We start from the raw sequence: 14,366 nt of genomic DNA, 5'->3' as shown, positions 1-14,366 counted from the left end.
CCATTCTTCATTATTAAATGAGGTCATATCACACGTTGCATCCTTAAAGCCATCTCTCTTCGTATAACCCAGGCATGGCCAAACTTGGCCCTCCAGCTGTTTTGGGACTACATCTCCCATCATCCCTAGCTAACAGCACCAGTGGGTCAGGGATGATAGGAATTGTAGTCCCAAAGCAGCTGGAGGGCAAAGTTTGACCATGCCTGGTAATCTATAAGTACTACAGCATTTTTTTTTCTAGTAATAAGAAGCTCTTCTGCAGCCTAAATACTGCAAGACTGATAATAAATATTCAGGTGAATGGCAGATTTCCCCCATTGACTCCTCATTTTATTGCCCTTGGAAGTTTCTATGGCAGTTGAGAGAATTAGCATAATCTATATAGAAATTAGAATTGGCTTTTCTTTCTTTTCTTTTCTTTTTTTCTAGGAGTTCTGTCTCCTTACAGTTAATAATGGAAACAATAGAAGGTTCTCACAGGCTCCATTGAATCCAGTTCTCCACACAAAGCACACACAGCTGTATTTATTGCTTTTAGCAAAAGGCCTTTGCAAAATGTATGATACAAGCAGTAGAAATGTATAAAAAAGAAAAGGCTTTTTTTTAAATTATGTCACCAGCATTCATTACCACCACTCCTGCCCAGAACAAAATAGTTCTGTCAGCTAATGTCCTGTGTAGTTAACAGCAATATTCGTAAAAATACCTTCTCCTTAATTTTCTTCACGGCAATAGCATGGAGGGCTACATACCAGGTCATGTAGTCATGTACAAATCAGCAAAGTGGGGAAAAAATCCATCCAATGGTAAGACAAAATTTTAATTAGAGGCGCAAAAAAAGCTGTTCCTTGGGATGATTAAACATGAGCTGTCATAAAATGTATTGAGTAAGAGCCTCAGGTTCAGTTTAATCCCCAACACTAATGCGCTGGAGGGCTGGAATTTACCATCTTCATGTTGCACCTAACTCCTGTCCTCCCATCTTGGAAGAGAATAGTAAGACTATACATGCCTGCTCAGAAGTAAGTCCCATTAAGTTCAATGGGGCTCACTCTCAGGTAAGTGGGTCTGGGATTGCAGCCTAATTTAAATTCTTTCTCATGGGATGATTCTTCTCCGAGAGGAGGGAGCAATAATTAAAATGCTGCTTGAGCCCAGTTGTGCTGCTGCGTTCCTTCCAACTCATTTTCACCAGGCCTACTTGGGAGGTTCCCAGAGGATAATGCCCCAGATTCCTGCAGCGAATTCTCTCTCCAGGACTCCCATTTTCTCCCTCTCAGTAATATGCAGGTAGGTTGTGTTGTGTTAACAGAAAACATATTTGCATATTGTAGGGTGGGGGTGGGCTTTCCCCCTCCTTTTTCCTCCTTCCCCACCCTCCCTTTGCAACACATCACTGCAAATCAGCCGCTCTTCATTATGACCTAGCTACATTTATTGTCCCTTCGAGTGAAAGTGATTATGTTAACAATGTGCCTTTGTGGGACTCCTGCGCTGGTGGAACAATCCCCTGAGGCCCAGTAATAAGTAGCTCATGACCAAAAAAATCCTGGTGGGCACAGTTCATTTAAATCCCTATTAATCTTATTCAGACCTCATTTACTTTCATTCCAATGCACTCACTCGGATGCAGTGTGGAAGAGGAACGGAAGACGCCTCTGGGCTGCTTTGAAGCAGACAGGTGCCTGCCTTGATTTCTTCTCGACTCGGTATCAGAAATGGATGGCTTCAAGCTGCCTCTCAGCAGGTTCTTTCGAAGCAACATGCCAGTGCTGAAAATGTACATGAAATGAGAATGCCCTGCTGGCACAGGCATATATACGTTCAAATGCAAGAGATTGGGAGTGTCCATTCATTCATTCATTCATTCATTTGATTTATATACCACACCCCTTCCCAAGGTCCCTGAGCAGCTGTCTGGATGCTCTCTGAAAGCAAACCAGGACATAACCCCAACGAGTCGTTTAGGAACATGGGAACACAGAAGATGCCTTATACTGAGCCACAACACTGATCTCTGTAGCTCAATATTTTAACTGGCAGCAGCTCTCCTGGCAGGGTGTCGGACAGGGTCCTCTCAAAGCCCCACCTGGAGATGGTGGGACTTGAACCTGGGAACTTCTTCATGCAAAGTCGATGCTCTACCACTGAGCTACAGGCCTTCCCTGGGACCTGAAAGGGCCACACTTCTTTATTTCCAGAGGTGTTGTTTCAGGTAAGGTTGGGATGCAGGTGGCGCTGTGGGTTAAACCACAGGGCCTAGGACTTGCTGATCAGAAGGTTGGCGGTTCGAATCCCCGCGACGGGGTGAGCTCCCATTGCTTGGTCCCTGCTCCTGCCAACCTAGCAGTTCGAAAGCACGTCAAAGTGCAAGTAGATAAATAGGTACCGCTCCGGCGGGAAGGTAAACGGCATTTCTGTGCACCAGAAGCGGCTTAGTCATGCTGGCCACATGACCCAGAAGCTGTACACCGGCTCCCTCGGCCAATAAAGCGAGATGAGCGCCACAACCCCAGAGTCGGCCACGACTGGACCTAATGGTCAGGGGTCCCTTTACCTTTACCTAAGCTTGGGACAGTTGCATGCAGGGAGGCAAGGTTCAAAGACTTGCTGTTGGATATAGTCAGCGTTAAAATGGAAAACAATTATTTAAGTACAATTGCACCTAGCCTCTTAGCTGTGTATTTTAAGGCAGGGGTGGCCCTCCAGACACTGGGGACTGGTGCCCATAGGGATTGGTAGGGTAGAAAGCCAGTGCCAGAGGCAACTGTAGGTGAGACCAGAGCCAGTGATAGGCAGAGCCAAGGAATTATAGTTTTGTCCCCATCTTCTTCCCAGCCGTGTTGTACATGGGCAAACTTTGAGAATGAGGAGGAGGAAGCTGGCAGATAGTTGTACCTCTTGCACTGGTTGTAAGTTAGACAGCAGGGAGGTGAGGGCTGGCTGAGGAGAGATTGAGGTTGGTGAGGCATTGCCCCATTTCCCCCAGTACACCAGCCTCTACTGCCTCCAGATGCTGCTCAACTGCAACTCTCCAATCATACTTGACCATTGACCATGTTGACTGAGTCCAACAGCATCTGAGAAGCCACAGGTTAGCAACCCCTGTTTTCAAAAGAGCAGGAGGGAATAGTCCCTCAAACAGTGGCACTTTTCACAGCCGTTGTTTCCATGGGCTGTTGCTTGTGTGTCACACACACACACCCATCTGTGATTTCTCCTTCCTTGGGTATCCTCAACCAGATCATGTTGTTGGGGAGACAACATGGCTGAGGGAAAGCAAAACCAAACTAGAGCAAGGGTGGTGATTCCTGGACTGGTCACATGTGTGGCCGTAAGCAATCAGGAAGGCAGTGCACACCTCAAGCCCACAAAGAAACTCTCCAACCTGAGAAATCCAAGAGATTGCAGCTATTTTATTTAGTTATACAGTGGTACCTCAGGTTACATATGCTTCAGGTTACATACACTTCAGGTTACAGCCTCCACGAACCCAGAAATAGTGCTTCAGGTTAAGAACTTTGCTTCAGGATGAGAACAGAAATTGTGCTCCGGCGGCGCGGCGGCAGCAGGAGGCCCCATTAGCTAAAGTGGTGCTTCAGGTTAAGAACAGTTTCAGGTTAAGTACGGACCTCCGGAATGAATTAAGTACTTAACCTGAGGTACCACTGTATATTTAACAAAAGCAATTGGCTGCTTAATCTAATAATCTCTAAAATCTAAGATCTGGTGATAATCTCTACATAAAATACCTGGTTCAGGGAACCTGGGGCCCTCTAGATGAGACCTGGGAAACCTTTGGCCCTCCAGATTTTGCTGAACTCCAACCAGTCCTAGCAAGCAGGGTCAATGGCCAGGATTGATGGGAATTGTGGTTCAGCAACATCTGGAGGGCCTAATGGTTCCTCACACGTCCTGTAGATAATGTTGGACTGTAATCCCCTTCATCCCTGACTACTGACCGCACTGCCTGGGGCTGATGGGAGATGTAGTCCATGACCCCAGAATCCCATCCAACTCTCTGATTCTATGAATATCTGGAGGTTTAAAAGTTCCACATCCTTGATACAGCACTTGGGTCTAAGTAGCTGAGTGCTCTCTGCAGGATTCGAAGCTTTTTTCTGAAGCTTGCTTGCTGTATCAGGAGGGGGATTTGGGAAGGTGGTAGCAAGGCTAAGCTCTTTCTTTTAAGCCTACTTTCAAATCCCCCAAAAAATCTGAAGAGCCAGCCACAGGTTCCCCATCCCTGACCTAATTCTTGGACACACCTACACTAAAGCCTTTGCTGTTCCTATACTATTTTAATTCACACAGCTTTCACGATATAATTCTGGGGATTCTCATTTGTAGAGGTTGCTGAGAATTCGCAGAAATCCTTAGCCACTCTTACAGGTCTTAAGTCCATGGAGTTTTCTGCAGAGAATATCCGAAGCACCACTGGAATCTGAATTTTCTATCTAAACCCTTGTCCAATACCCCATGCACAGGATGTCGATGGTATAGGAGCTTTCACATAACCAGCCAGTCTGAAAGACAATACAGCACGCCACATGCACCCTGGGGGCAGAGGGAGACAATATGTGCCAAGCTCTTTTTAGAAAGCCACCACTCCTATTCCTTCCAGTAATTATGCCCATGTCTCCTTAACTGTCCTAGATCTTGTTCACTCGCTTGAGAATGACGTGCTGGGCATTTTGCACAACACTCTGTGTCGGGCTAGATGGCCCAGAGATCGCAAGAATGAAAATCTGATGCTGTTGCTCTGTCCTTTTTCTAACTGAAAATCAACCATTTTCCATGGCCTTTGCCCCAGCAAGAGACAGGCATGTGTCCTTCACGTCACCTATAGGCTTTACTTCTGCCCAACTTAAATAGGCTTCCTGTCCTCTTGCCCAACCTGGCAGGAACAAGAGAAAGGTTGCCATGCCGAATGTGTTCCTCCTCCCTCATTGAATCATACCACCCTTAGAAAATTGGGGGCCAGAATTGTCAAAGACTTCTAGACAGGTAAAACACAAGTACTGGCAAACTGTGGGATGCTACCCCCCTTCTCAAAATCCCCCTCCCCTGTCACTTCTTTTTTTTTAATTCTCCTCCAGACACAGCATGTAGACTTCAGGGGGAAAGATCCCATTCACACAAAAGTCATTCCACCACTTGGACCCAGGTGCTATATCAGGGTGGGGGAACTTTGGCTCATCAGAGGCTATTGGACTACATCTCCCATCAACCCCAGCCAGCTTGGCCAATGACAGGGGATGATGGAATTCGTAGTCAATCTCTAGATGGTCACTGGCTTCTCAACCTCGTGCTATATAAATGCAAAGTATTATTATTATCACCAATGTAACTGTTTTAGCATGTAATCATTATCTTTTTTTCAAATTATTTTTATTAGTTTTCCAAATTGTTACAAATTGTTATGTACTGAGTTGAATAGGATCCAAACTGTAGCAGTCTGATTGGTCCTAGAACAATAGGATCCAAAAGGCAGCAGTCTGATTGGTCCTAGAACAATAGGATTCAGAATGCAGCAGTCTGATTGGTCCTAGAACAATGCAGCAGTATGATTGGTTGGCAGGAACCACCCAATCCTGCTCCAGATAGAAGTGAATCCACAACCTGATTGGCTTACAGTAGAATTCCAGAATTAGCCAATCATGTGCAGCCCATTGTGTAAATAGTGTATATAAAGCAGATACTGTGAGGGGACATTCATTCATTCCTCCTCACCACTATGAGCTGAATAAAGAGCATGAAATCACTTTGCGACTCTGAGTATATATCACTGGCGACGAGGATGGGATCCCGCTGAGCTGACTGCCACACACAGCACCGCAGCACCGCCAACTGCCGCACCGCTGCCTCGCACCGTGTATCCAGGCTTCAGCTCCGGGGCACAAGGAACTCAGAATGGCAGCCAACAGCAGCTTCTCGCCATTCAACCCAGCATCTGGAGACTGGGAAGCGTACGCCTCCCGTTTCACCTTCCTCCTAGAAGCCAAAGGGGTCACCGACGAAGAAGACGCCAAGAAGAGGGCGATATTCTTCAGCGTCTGCGGAGAGGAGACGTTTGAAATCGCCCGGGCTCTCCTTGCGCCTGAAGACGTCGCTACTGTTCCATACAAAACAATAATGGAACAGCTGAAGGGGCACTTTTCGCCGCAGCCCTCAGTGGTGGCTCGTCGAAATGCCTTCTACGCAAAGCGGCAAGCCCCTGGGGAAACCATAACTGGGTTTGTGACCTCTCTCCGCCAAGCCGCCCGGTTCTGCAACTTCTCAGAGCTGGAGAACATGCTTCGTGACCGCCTCGTCGGTGGCCTGAAGGATGAGAAGCTGCAACGACGCCTCTACGCTAAGAAGGACCTAACGTTCCAGGTCGCTCTGGAGGAGGCCCTGGCAACAGAAGCTGCCGAGAGGTCGACCCAAGAGGCACGGCCGAGCCTGCCATCCCAACCGAGGGTCCACCATGAAGACCTCACCGACGACTCAGGATCCGACAGGGAGGAGGTGCACCGAGTACAGCAGCGCACTCAAGCAGCGCACAGACCACAGCTGCCTCGACGAGAAGGAGGGAACTGCGCAAGCTGCGGGGAGAGTCACGAGAGGAGGACCTGCCGTTTCCGCAACGCAGAGTGCAGGCAGTGCAGAAAATCGGGACACATCGCCCGGGTGTGTCGGGCTCGGCCCACCCGACACCAGGCATCAGATGACCAATCCAAGAGCCCCAGGTCCCGGGGCCCAACGCACCAAGGCAACTCGACGGAGCTCACGGACTTCCAGGTATACCAGTTGCCCCACCCCAACGTAGAGAAAATTTATGTAGAGGTACAGATAGAGGGGGCCCCATGCCGCATGGAGCTTGACACGGGTTCAACTCTATCCATAATCTCGGCAAGGACCTTAAGGAAACTGTGTCCCACTGGGGGTCCCAAACTCAGGCCGGCCCCATTCACCCTCCGGGACTTCCAGAAACGTAAGGTCCCCACAATGGGGGTGGGGACCTTCAGGGTGCAATACCAAGGGCGGACGCGGCAACTGGACTTGCTTGTGGTCAAGGGCCCCTACATTAGCTTACTGGGATTGGCATGGTTTGGACCACTGGGGCTAGCTGTCACCGGGGTGAACCACACTAGCTTACAAGTGGACGTGGACGCCATATGCAAGGAATTTCCAGGGGTTTTCGATGGGAAATTGGGACAGTATACGGGCCCCCCCATTGCGCTACAGCTTGACCCCGCAGTACGACCGGTCAGGCTCAAGGCCCGCCGGGTCCCGTTCGCCTTGAAACCCCGTATAGACGAGGAATTGGACCGACTCGTAGAGCAAGGAGTGCTGGAGCCGGTGCCTAATGCTCCCTGGGAAACCCCAATCGTCACACCCGTCAAGCCTAATGGTTCGGTCCGCATCTGCGCAGACTACAAATGTACCATAAACAAGGCCCTCACGGCCCACGCATACCCAGTGCCAGTGGTCAGCCATGTCCTTGCCACCCTGGCTGGGTCGAAAATTTTTGGCAAGCTGGACTTGGCCCAAGCATATCAACAGCTGCCAGTAGATGAGGCCACAGCAGAGGCACAGACGATTGTGACGCACAGAGGAGCGTTCAGGGTAAAGCGGCTGCAATTCGGTGTCAGCGTGGCACCAGGCATATTCCAGAATATAATGGACTCTCTCCTTAAAGGGATTCCTGGCGTCACCCCCTTCTTCGATGATGTGTTGATTGCCGGCCCCACACCAGAGGAGTTTGAGGACCGCCTCCGCACCGTTCTGCACCGTTTCCAGACGGCGGGTCTCAAGGTGAAGCGGGAAAAATGTCTACTAGGAGTGCCTCAGGTGGACTTTCTGGGATTTATGGTGGACGCAGAAGGGGTCCACCCGACTGGGGACAAGGTACGGGCCATTTGTGATGCCCCAGCGCCCAAGAGCAAGACTGAACTTCAGGCCTTCTTGGGACTATTGAACTTTTACCATTCCTTCCTTCCCCACAAGGCGGCGGTAGCGGAGCCCCTACACAGACTCCTGGACAAGCGGGCCCCTTGGGTGTGGGGCCAGCGCCAGGAGGCCGCATTCCAGGCAGTCAAGGACTTGCTTGTCTCAAACTCGGTCTTGGCACACTTCGACGAGAGGCTGCCGGTGGTGCTAGCATGCGACGCCTCACCCTATGGCATTGGAGCTGTCCTGGGGCACCAACTCCCGGATGGAAGAGAGGTACCGGTGGCGTACTTTTCCCAGACACTCAACACAACCGAGCGGAACTACTCGCAAATCGACAAGGAGGGTCTGGCAATCGTAAAGGGAGTAAAAAAATTCCATGATTTCTTGTACGGGCGGCCCTTCACCGTGGTGACTGACCACAAGCCGTTGCTTGGCTTGTTTGCCCCCGAAAAGCAGACCCCCCAAGTGCTGTCTCCTCGCGTCCTCAGGTGGTCAATTTTCCTTGCCAGCTACCAGTATGCACTGATTCACCGACCTGGGAAGGCGATGGGCCATGCGGACGCCCTCAGCAGGCTACCACTACCGGAAACAGGCCCTGACCCAGCACCTGCACAAGAGGTTATGAGCCTGGAGCTGCTTCCCGACCGCCCCATTCAGGCACAAGAAGTTGCACACCATTCCAAGAAAGATAGGGTCATCTCCCGGGTCCTGGACTGGGTGTGGAGGGGATGGCCCAGCAGCAGCCCCGGGCCAGAATTCGCCGGCTACACAACCCGCAAACATGAACTGTCGGCCCACAAGGGGTGCCTGTTATGGGGAAGCAGAGTCGTTGTTCCCCAGCCCCTCTGCAAAAGGGTCCTCACAGCCCTACACGAGACACATCCAGGGGTAGTAAGAATGAAGGCCCTTGCCAGGAGTTATGTGTGGTGGCCGGGGATCGATGGAGAGATAGAGGCCTGGGTCAAACACTGCCAGGCCTGCCAAGAATCCCGCCCAGATCCCCCAAGGGCCCCAGTCCAGTCCTGGGAGTCCGCCCGAGCACCATGGTCACGCCTGCATGTGGATTTCGCTGGCCCCTTTCAGGGGAAAACATTCTTCATAGTGGTGGACTCCTACACCAAATGGCTGGAAGTCGCACTGGTACCGTCCACTTCCACGTCCGCAGCCATCCGGGTACTACGCAGGCTGTTTGCAACCCACGGGCTCCCTGACACTCTCGTCTCAGACAACGGGACTGCATTTACGTCAGGAGAATTCCAAACCTTCACAGCGCAGAACGCCATCCGCCACATCCGTTCGGCGCCGTTCCACCCTGCCACCAATGGCCAAGCAGAACGCATGGTGCGGACCACCAAGGACACCCTTCGCCGCATGACGCAAGGGGACTGGGAGTACCGCCTTGCCACATTCCTTCTAGCACAGCACAGCACCCCCAGCTCAACGACTGGCCGGAGCCCCGCTGAACTACTAATGGGTCGGCGCCTTGCAATCAGATTGGACCGCCTTCACCCCGATAGAGCTCAGGATGAGGTAGTGGTGGGGGAAGGCAGGAACCCCCGGACCTTCGAGGCCCAGGACCCAGTGTACGCAAAGAATTTTGGGGCAGGCCCAGCATGGGTACCCGCCACAATCACCAGGGTCACTGGCCCCGTGTCGTACGAGGTGCTAACGGATGGGGGGCAATGCTGGCGCCGCCACTGCGACCAGATACGGCGACGATTCCCGGGAGAAAACCGGGAGGAGGACAGGTCAGAGGAGTCCCAAGGGAACAGCGGGGCAGTGAGGCCCATAGAGCAGGAGGGGCCAGCAGGAGAGGCAGAATCAGTAAATACAGAGAGGACCCGTGAGGCCGAAAGGACACCGGAACCAGAACCACGACTGAGCGAGCCGGTTGCACCAGACCAAACAGCCGCATCACAGCCAGCATCCTTGGAACACGAGCCAGAACCCGGAGCCCGGACCAGGGAACACCCCAGGCCACAACGCACACGTAGGCCGCCGGCATACCTTGAGGACTATGAATGCGACCTCCCGGGCAGGACTGGAACTTAGAGGGGAGGGGTGTTATGTACTGAGTTGAATAGGATCCAAACTGTAGCAGTCTGATTGGTCCTAGAACAATAGGATCCAAAAGGCAGCAGTCTGATTGGTCCTAGAACAATAGGATTCAGAATGCAGCAGTCTGATTGGTCCTAGAACAATGCAGCAGTATGATTGGTTGGCAGGAACCACCCAATCCTGCTCCAGATAGAAGTGAATCCACAACCTGATTGGCTTACAGTAGAATTCCAGAATTAGCCAATCATGTGCAGCCCATTGTGTAAATAGTGTATATAAAGCAGATACTGTGAGGGGACATTCATTCATTCCTCCTCACCACTATGAGCTGAATAAAGAGCATGAAATCACTTTGCGACTCTGAGTATATATCACAAATCAAACTAAATTACTTTAATTTAATACCATTTCTTTTAAAAAAATTAGATTTCCTGCTCCTGTTGCAAACATATGTCCATCAATTTCTCCTGTAGCCGCATCATCTCTTCTTTAATATGCATTTCATCCTTTACTTGTTGTTGTCCATTTTTACAGCAGGCCATTATTTCCTCCTCACAAGTAGCACCTTTGTTATTTCTTATAAATATAAAATCCATTTCACGTGTGTACTCCTTCATAAACCTTGTTGTCTCAGACCTGGTGTGCTGGGAGAGTTGATTATTATCTTCCTTTGTTCGGTTTTTGCAGTGTTTACAAGATCACACTCCAACTTCCACTGTTCACCAATTGTGTACAGACTGCGGAGCATGCAATCATTATCACCCACCAATGTTTCCTCACTCCCCCAGCTCCCCTTCCTTTATCCTGAGTGTCACCTGTCTTGATCTTGGCCGCAGACATCCATGTGAGATGAAGGATTAGTCAAACTGGAAGAAATATGTCCTGACTCTTTGCCAAGAGACCGAAGGAAATGTCTCACCTTGAGAACCTTCACCTCAAAAACACCTGAAGCGAAGCGTCTCTCATCCTGGAGTGGATTTATGGCCCTGATGAGCAGGGGTGGATTAAGGTCACCCACTCCCCTGGCTGGTCCAGGGCAGTTTTACATTTGATTTATGCACCAGCACACATCCCTTAGTAACATGCTCAGAGAACACAGCTACTGTCAAGAGTGAAATGAGCCTCTTCATGTGAGCGAGTGAAAAAGAGCAATTGTCCATATTGGATTTACAGTATTTAGTTGAGGTTGTTTAAAAAAAAATGTGTGAAATGGCTTTCTGATGCTTCCTGCAGTGCTGGAATTCCTCCCTCTGCAACTTACAGTACCAGTTCAGTTAGGTTAAGGACACAAGAAGAGCTTGCTGGATCAGGCCAATGGCCCATCTAGTCCAGCATCCTGTGCTCACCATGGCCAACCAGATGCCTGTGGGAAACCAGCAAGCAGGATTCAATCATAACAGCACTTTCTCCCTACATGGAAACCATTGTCATAAAGGGAAGGGTATTGGACTACCAGCTCGGAGACCAGCATTCAAATTTCCACTCCACCATGAAACTGAGTGACCTTGGCCCAGTCATTGCCTTTTGCCCTAACCTACCTCAGAGACAGAGGCAGATTTAGGGGAGCGCAACCAGTTCAGTCGCACAGGACATGGAGCCTCAGGAGCACTGCACGAGGCACTGCAACTACTATTTAGAATGGAGCATGGGGGGGTGCACCGAATTTTGGTGTTGCACAGGGTGCCGCTGAAATATGAGACCCCAGGGTCTGCCAGTATCAAAGGGTTAGTGTGAGGATAAAATGGAGGTGGGAAAAGAGAATTGTGTATGCCAACTTGACCTCCTGGAAGGAAAGGTGAAATATAAATGTATTTCTGAAATTCTTTTGTAATAAGACAGCTACTTTGAGATCTTGTATAGAATGTCCTGGGAGATTGAAGTGTTCTCCTACTGGTTTCTCTGTCTAGTGATTCCTGATCTCTCACTGTAATAATAAAGTAAGGAATAATTAAATAAACCCTGAAGTCCAGACACACATTGCTACCCATGGTTATTGAACCAGTGGATATTTTCCTACATGTACATAGATTGGGAAATGTGGCTTCATAACATATTATTGGGGAGTACTTGGCCTGGGAATTTTTAGAAAGCAAAAAAATACTGTGATTTTTAAACAGATAGTGTACAGTGGGACCTCTAGTTACGAATGCTTCTGGTTACAAACGCTTCAGGTTACGAGCTCCGCTAACCCGGAAGTAGCTGCTCCTGGCTGTGAACTTTGCCCCAGGATGCGAACGGAAATCGCGCATCTCTGGTGCGCGCACAGTGGGAGGCCCCATTAGCAAAAGCACACCTCAGGATAAGAATGGTTTCAACTTCAGAACAGACTTCAGGAACAAATTAAGTTTGTAACCAGAGGTACCACTGTAATTGGTGAGTTTGAACCAGCTGCACCAAAAATTGGGTATAGTCACACCAAAGTCACATTTGGGTCCACCATCTTGATTCAAAACCATGCTTGGTACCCAAACATCAATGAAGACCCCCACCTTGGGAACCCTTGTGCCAAGTTTGACTCTGATATCTCAAGAAGCAGCCAAACCTATGCCAAACGACAGGTGAAGTCATGCCAAAGTCACATTTTGGTCCACCATCTGATTTTAAAAGGTGGCCGGCATCCAAACATGGATGAAATCTGCCACTCCACCTCAGGAAACCTCTGTGATGAGTTTGGTATCAATGTCACAAGAGGCATTTGAAAGCACAGAAAATGGCTAAACCGTTTTCCCAAATATATCGTAGATGCATGCCATGAAGACGTTTATTTATTCCATAAAACTTATTTCCTGCTTGGTTGTAAAAAAAACAAAAAACCCCACAAAACTCAAAGCTGTAACACACAGTAAACGCTTTTGTGATTGTGACATGTGACAATCCACATGTGCTTTTGTACTTTTTTTTCTGTACTGGCAGGAAAAAAAAGTATAAAGTAGCTGAAATGAAGATTTTATAAAGCATAGTTCAGGAAAGCACAAAATATTGCAACTTTGGTTTTAAGGTAAAAACAGCAACACTATTACAGTGGTACCTCGGGTTACATACGCTTCAGGTTACATAAGCTTCAGGTTACAGACTCCGCTAACTCAGAAATAGTGCTTCAGGTTAAGAACTTTGCTTCAAGATAAGAACAGAAATAGTGCTCTGGTGACGCGGCGGCAGCAGGAGGCCCCATTAGCTAAAGTGGTGCTTCAGGTTAAGAACAGTTTCAGGTTAAGAACGGACCTCTGGGACGAATTAAGTACTTAACCCGAGGTACCACTGTACCTCCACCTTACAAAGCCCAGTCTTCCTGGCAGCTATAAGAAGAAGAAGAAGAAGAGTTTGGATTTGATATCCCACCTTTCACTCCCTTTAAGGAGTCTCAAAGCGGCTAACATTCTCCTTTCCCTTCGTCCCCCACAACAAACACTCTGTGAGGTGAGTGGGGCTGAGAGACTTCAGAGAAGTGTGACTGGCCCAAGGTCACCCAGCAGCTGCATGTGGAGGAGCGGAGACGCGAACCTGGTTCCCCAGATTACGAGTCTACCGGTCTTAACCACTACACCACACTGCAAGAAATTGCATCTTACCCATTGCACCTCTTTTGTGAACTGTGCTCCTTTGATCTTCATGAAACCAACCTTATCAAAAGACCCACATTATTGTGTTGTGTCAATCAGAGCTGCCCCCATGCCAGGAAATGACCATCTCTGTCGACTTGTACAAACCAGTCTGGCCACTCTCTCATTACAGCTGCCTCACTCTCAGCCACGTGAGGCTGTACATTCCACCTGGGTGTATGCAATCATGCAGCTTGGCTTAAGCACCACTGTCTGGTCCTCTGTGTGCTAAAACCAGACATTTGTTCTTGATCTAGTAGCTTCTACTTCTAAATGCTCTTCCCTTCATACCTTGAGGGGGGGGCAGAGGGGTTCTCAAAGCAGCCATCAGAATTAGGATGGCCAGTTGAAAACGAGGACAGGGTTTCTGCACCTTTAATGTGTCAAAGAGTGAATCTGAGCTTGCGGAACAAACTGCACACCCATTAGGCTCCTCCCTCATCTATCATCAACTATTCCACCAGGCTATTAGGAGAGAGAAGTGGCAATACAGGGACTCTCTGTCAGCTCTGATGAAGGCCATAAACTTTTGGCTCCCTTTTCTCCTTGAAATCTTGCAGTTCTGGCTGATCATTATAAGAACTCTGAATTTAAGAACAAGAGCTTGGGTTGGGTTTTTATTTCCTCCTCCCTCCAAATCCCTTTTCCTTTTCTGTGGTGTATTGTAGATTGTTGCAGGGATGTGTTCATCAATACAGTCGTAATTTGGTTGTCGAATGGAATCTATTCCGGAAGTCCGTTTGACTTCTGAAAATGTTCGGCAACCAAGGT

General features: G+C 49.1%; 1 protein-coding gene across 1 annotated transcript in view; it reads right to left on the bottom strand.

The window, feature by feature from the left end:
* Nucleotides 1-13,815, bottom strand: part of GHRH (growth hormone releasing hormone) — a 35,351-nt gene extending 21,536 nt beyond the window's left edge. The window contains exon 1 of the mRNA XM_081009302.1: nt 13,617-13,815. The gene's annotated coding sequence lies outside the window, so the exon portion shown is untranslated. The remainder of the gene's footprint in view (nt 1-13,616) is intronic.
* Nucleotides 13,816-14,366: the final 551 nt, after the last annotated feature.

Source organism: Podarcis pityusensis, assembly GCF_964106645.2.
Source record: "Podarcis pityusensis genome assembly, chromosome: 6".
Taxonomy (NCBI): Eukaryota; Metazoa; Chordata; class Lepidosauria; order Squamata; family Lacertidae; genus Podarcis; species Podarcis pityusensis.
Note: the sequence above shows the minus strand (reverse complement) of the source record. Positions and strands in the feature narration are given on the sequence as shown.